The sequence below is a fragment of the Kogia breviceps genome, chromosome 7 (assembly GCF_026419965.1).
Source record: "Kogia breviceps isolate mKogBre1 chromosome 7, mKogBre1 haplotype 1, whole genome shotgun sequence".
Lineage (NCBI taxonomy): Eukaryota > Metazoa > Chordata > Mammalia > Artiodactyla > Physeteridae > Kogia > Kogia breviceps.
Window position 1 is genome coordinate 87,655,973 of NC_081316.1, and position 5,128 is coordinate 87,661,100.

Here is a 5,128-nt window from a genome sequence, read left to right on the forward strand (position 1 = left end):
TCATGGTTGGATCTCGTGTTAGGGTTAGGCTCCCGGTGAGGCTTCGGATCGACATTGGGGTACGGATACGTGTTAAGGGGCGTGTGCGTTGCAGGGCGTGACTTATCGTTAGGGTAGTCTTCAGGTTTGAAGCTGTGGGTGAGGCTTAGTTTAAAGGGTCAGGGTTTTAGCTAGGGTTAGGATAAGGCACCCAGTGGGGTTTTGGGTCGAGATTGGGGAACGGATACGTGTTAGGGGGCGTGGGGGTTGCAGTGCACGGCTGATCGTTAGGGTAGGCCTCCGTGTTCAGGCTGCGGGTGAGGCTTAGGTTTCAGGGTCATTGTTGGAGCTAGTGTTAGGGTTAGGCTCCCGGTGAGGCTTCGGGTTGAGATTGGGGTACCAATACGTGTTAGGGGGCGTGTGAGTTGCAGGGCGTGGTTTACAGTTAGGGTAGGCCTCAGGGTTCAGGCTGCGGGTGAGGCTTAGGGTTCAGAATAATGGTTGAAGCTAGGGTTATGGTTAGGCTCCCGGTGAGGCTTAGGGTCGCGATTGGGGTACGGATACCTGTTAGTGTGCGTGTGCGTTGCGTGGCGCAGGTTATTGTTATGGTAGGCCTCAGGTTTCAGGCTGCGGTGAGGCTTAGGGTTCAGGGTCATGGTTGGAGCTAGGGTTAGATTTAGGCTCCCGGTGAGGCTTACGGTCGAGATTGGGGTATGGATACGTGTTAGGGGGCGTGTGCATTGCAGGGCGCGGCTTATAGATAGGGTAGGCCTCAGGGATCAGTCTTCCTGTTAGGCTTAGGATTCAGGGTCAGGGTTGGAGCTAGGGTTAGGGTTAGGCTCCCGGTGAGGCCTAGGTTCGAGATTGGGGTACTGATACCTGTACCGGGTCGTGTGAGTTGCATGGCGTGGCTTATCGTGAGAGTAGGCCTTAGGGTTCAGGCTGAGGATGAGGCTTAGTTTTCAGGGTCAGCGTTGGAGCTCGGGTTACGGTTAGCCTCCTGGTGATACCTAGGGTCGAGATTGGGGTATGCATACGGGTTAGGGGGTGTATTCCTTGCAGAGCCCAGCTTATCATTAGGGTAGGCCTCAGGGTACAGACGGCGGGTGAGGCTTAGGTTTCAGGGTGAGGCTTGGAGCTAGGGTTAAGGTTCGGCTCCCGCTGAGGCCTAGGTTCGAGATTGGGGTACGGAAACGTGTTAGGGGGCGTGTGCGTTGCAGGGCGCGGCGTATCGTTACAATACACCTCAGGGTTTAGGCTTTGGGTGAGGCTTTGTGTTCAGGGTCAGGGTTGGAGGTAGGGTTAGGATTAGGCTCCCAGTGAGGCCTAGGGTCGATATTAGGGTATGGCGACGTGTTAGGGTGCGTGTGCATTGCACGGCGCTGCGTATCGTTAGGGTAGGCCTCAGGGCTCACGCTGCGGGTGAGGCTTATGGGTCAGGGTCAGCGTTGGAGTTAGGGTTAGGGTTAGGCTCCCGGTGAGGCTTTGGTTCGAGTTTGGGGTACGGATACGTGTTACGGGGCGTGTGCGTTGAAGGGCGTGGCTTATCGTTAGGGTAGGCCTCAGGGTTGAGGCTGTGGGTGAGGCTTAGTTTAAACGGTCAGGGTTTTAGGTAAGATTAGGGTTAGGCTCCCAGTGAGGTTTAGAGTCAAGATTGGGGAACGGATACGTGTTACGGGGCGTGTGTGTTGCAGTGTGCAGCTGACCGTTAGGGTAGACTGCAGCGTTCAGGCTGCGGGTGAGGCTTAGGGTTCAGGGTCATGGTTGAAGCTAGTGTTAGGGTTAGGCTCCCGGTGAGGCTTCGGATCGACATTGGGGTACGGATTCGTGTTAGGGGGCGTGTGCGTTGCAGGGCGTGACTTATCGTTAGGGTAGGCCTCAGGGTTCAGGCTGCCGGTGAGGCTTAGTGTTCAGGGTCCGGGTTGGACCTAGGGTTCCGGTTAGGCTCCCGGTGAGTCCTAGGTTCGAGATTGGGGTATGGATACGTGTTAGGGGACGTGTGCATTGCAGGGCGTTGCTTATCGTTAGAGTAGGACTCAGGGTTCAGGTTGCGGATCAGGCTTAGTTTTCAGGGTCAGGGTTGGAGCTCGGGTTAGGGTTAGGCTCCCGGTTAGGCCTAGGGTCCAATTTGGGGTACGGATACGTGTTAGGGGTCGTATTCCTTGCATATCGCGGTTTATCATTAGGGTAGGCCTCAGGATTCAGACGGAGGGTGAGGCTTAGGATTCAGGGTCAGGGTTGGAGCTAGTGTTACGGTTAGGCTCCCGGTGAGGCTTCGGATCGAGATTGGGGTACGGATACGTGTTATGGGCCGTGTGCGTTGCAGGGCGCAGCTTATCGTTAGGGTACGCCTCAAGGTTCACACTGCAGGTGAGGCTTAGTGTTTAGGGTCAGGGTTGGAGCTAGGGTTAGGGTTAGGCTCCCGGTTAGGGGTAGGGTCGAGATTGGGGTAAGTATACGTGTTAGTGGGCATGTGCGTTGCAGGGCGCGGCTTATCGTTAGGGTAGGCCTCAAGGTTCAGGCTGCAGTTGAGGCTTAGGTTTCAGGGTCAGGGTTCGAGCTAGGGCTAGGGTTAGGGTCCCGGTGAAGCTTCGGGACGAGATTCGGGTATGGATACGTGTTAGGGTGCGTTTGCGTTGCAGGGCGCGGTTTATCGTTAGGGTAGGCCTCAGGGATCAGGCTTCGGCTGATGCTTAGTGTTCAGGGTCATGGTTGGAGGTAAGGTTAGGTTTAATCTCCCAGTGAGGCCTAGGGTTGAGATTGGGGTACGGATTCGTGTTAGGGGGCGTGTGCGTTGCACGGCGCAGCTTATCGTTAGTGTTGGCCTCAATGTTCATGCTGCGGGTGAGGCTTAGGATTCACGGTCTGAGTTGGAGCTAGGGTTAGGGTTTGGCTCTCGCACAGGCCTAGGGTCTAAATTGGGTTACGGATACGTGTTAGGGGGCATGTGCATTGCAGGGCGTGGCTTATCGTTAGGGTAGGGCTCTGGGTTCAGTCTGCAGGTGAGGCTTAGGGTTCAGGGTCAGGGTTGGAGCTAGGGTTAGGGTTCAGCTCCCGGTGACGCTTATGGTCGAGATTGGGGTACGCAGACATGTTATGGGGCCTGTGATTTGCATGGCGTGGTTTATCGTTGGGGGAGTCCTCAGGGATCAGTCTGCAGGTGAGGCTTAGGGTTCAGGATCAGGGTTGGAGCTAGGGTTATTGTTCGGCTCCCGGTGAGACCTAGGGTCGAGATTGTGGTATGGATACGTGTTAGGGGGCGTGTGCGTTGCAGGGCGTGGCTTATCGTTATAGTAGGCCTCAGGGTTCAGGCTTCGGGTGAGGCTTAGGGTTCAGGGTCAGGGTTGTAGCTACGGTTAGGATTAGGCTCCCGGTGAGGGCTGGGTCGAGATAAGGGTATGGATATGTGTTCGGGGCGTGTGCGTTGCACCGCGCTGTTTATCATTAGGGTAGGCCTCACGGTTCAGGCTGCGGGTGAGGCTTAGTGTTCACGGTCAGGGTTGGAGCTAGGGTAAGGGTAAGGCTCCCGGTGAGGCTTCGGGTCGAGATTGGGGTACGGATACGTGTTAGGGGGCGTGTGTGTTGCAGTGCGCAGCTGATCATTAGGGTAGGCCTCAGGGTTCATGCTGCGCGGTAGGCTTAGTGTTAAGGACAGGGCTGGATCTAGGGTTAGGGTTAGGCTCCCGGTGAGGCTTCGGGTCGAGATTGGGGTACGGATACGTGTTTGGGCGCGTGTGCGTTGAGGGGCGCGGGTTAACATTAGGGTAGACCTCAGGGTTCACGCTGAGGGTGAGGCTTAGTGTTCAGGGTTATTTTTGGAGCTAGGGTTAGGCTTAGACACCCGGGGAGGCCTAGGGTGGAGATTGTGTTACGGATACATGTTTGGGGGCGTTTGCTTTGCAGGGCGCGACTTATCCTTAGGGTAGGCCTCAGGGTTCAGGCTGCGGGTGAGGCTTCGGGTTCAGGGTCATGGTTGGAGGTAGGGTTAGATTTACGCTCCCGGTGAGGCTTACGGTCGAGATTTGGGTACGGATACGTGTTAGGGGGTGTGTGCATTGCAGGGCGCGGCTTATAGTTAGGGTAGGCCTCAGGGATCAGTCTTCCGGTTAGGCTAAGGGTTCAGGGTCAGGGTTGGATCTAGGGTAAGGGTTCGGCTCCCGCTGAGGCCTAGGTTCGAGATTGGGGTACGGAAACGTGTTAGGGGAGGTGTGCGTTGCAGGGCGCGGCTTATCGTTATAATACGCCTCAGGGTTCAGGCTTTGGGTGAGGCTTTGTGTTCAGGGTCAGGGTTGGAGCTAGGGTTAGGATTAGGCTCCCGGTGAGGCCTAGGGTCGAGATTAGGGTACGGGGACGTGTTAGGGGGCGTGTACGTTGCACCGCCGTGCTTATCATTAGGGTAAGCCTCAGGGCTCACGCTGCGTGCGAGGCTTATGTGTCAGGGTCAGTGTTGGAGTTAGGGTTATGGTTAGGCTCCCGGTGAGGCTTCGGTTCGAGTTTGGGGTACGGATACGTGTTAGGGGGCGTGTGCGTGGAAGGGCGTGGCTTATCGTTACGGTAAGACTCCGGGTTCAGTTTGCGGATGAGGCTTAGGTTTCAGGGTCAGGGTTGGAGCTCGGGTTAGGGTTAGGCTCCCAGTGAGGCCTAGGGTCGAGTTTGGGGTACGGATACGTGTTAGGGGGCGTGTGCATTGCAGAGCGCGGCTTATCGTTAGGCTAGGCCTCAGGGTTCAGACTGCGGGTGAGGCTTCGGGTTCAGGGTCAGGGTTGGAGCTAGGGTTAGGGTTAGGCTCCCGCTGAGGTCTAGGTTCGAGATTGGGGTACGGATACGTGTTAGGGGTCGTGTGCGTTGCAGGGCACGACTTATCGTTATTGTAGTCCTCAGGGTTGAGGCTGTGGGTGAGGCTTAGGTTAAATGGTCAGGGTTTTAGGTAGGATTGGGGTTAGGCTCCCAGTGAGGTTTAGGGTCAAGATTGAGGAACGGATACGTGTTAGGGGGCGTGGGTGTTGCAGTGTGCGGCTGATCGTTAGGGTAGACCTCAGGGTTCAGGCTGAGGGTGAGGCTTAGGTTTCAGAGTCATGGTTGGATCTCGTGTTAGGGTTAGGCTCCCGGTGAGGCTTCGGATCGACATTGGGGTACGGATACGTGTTAA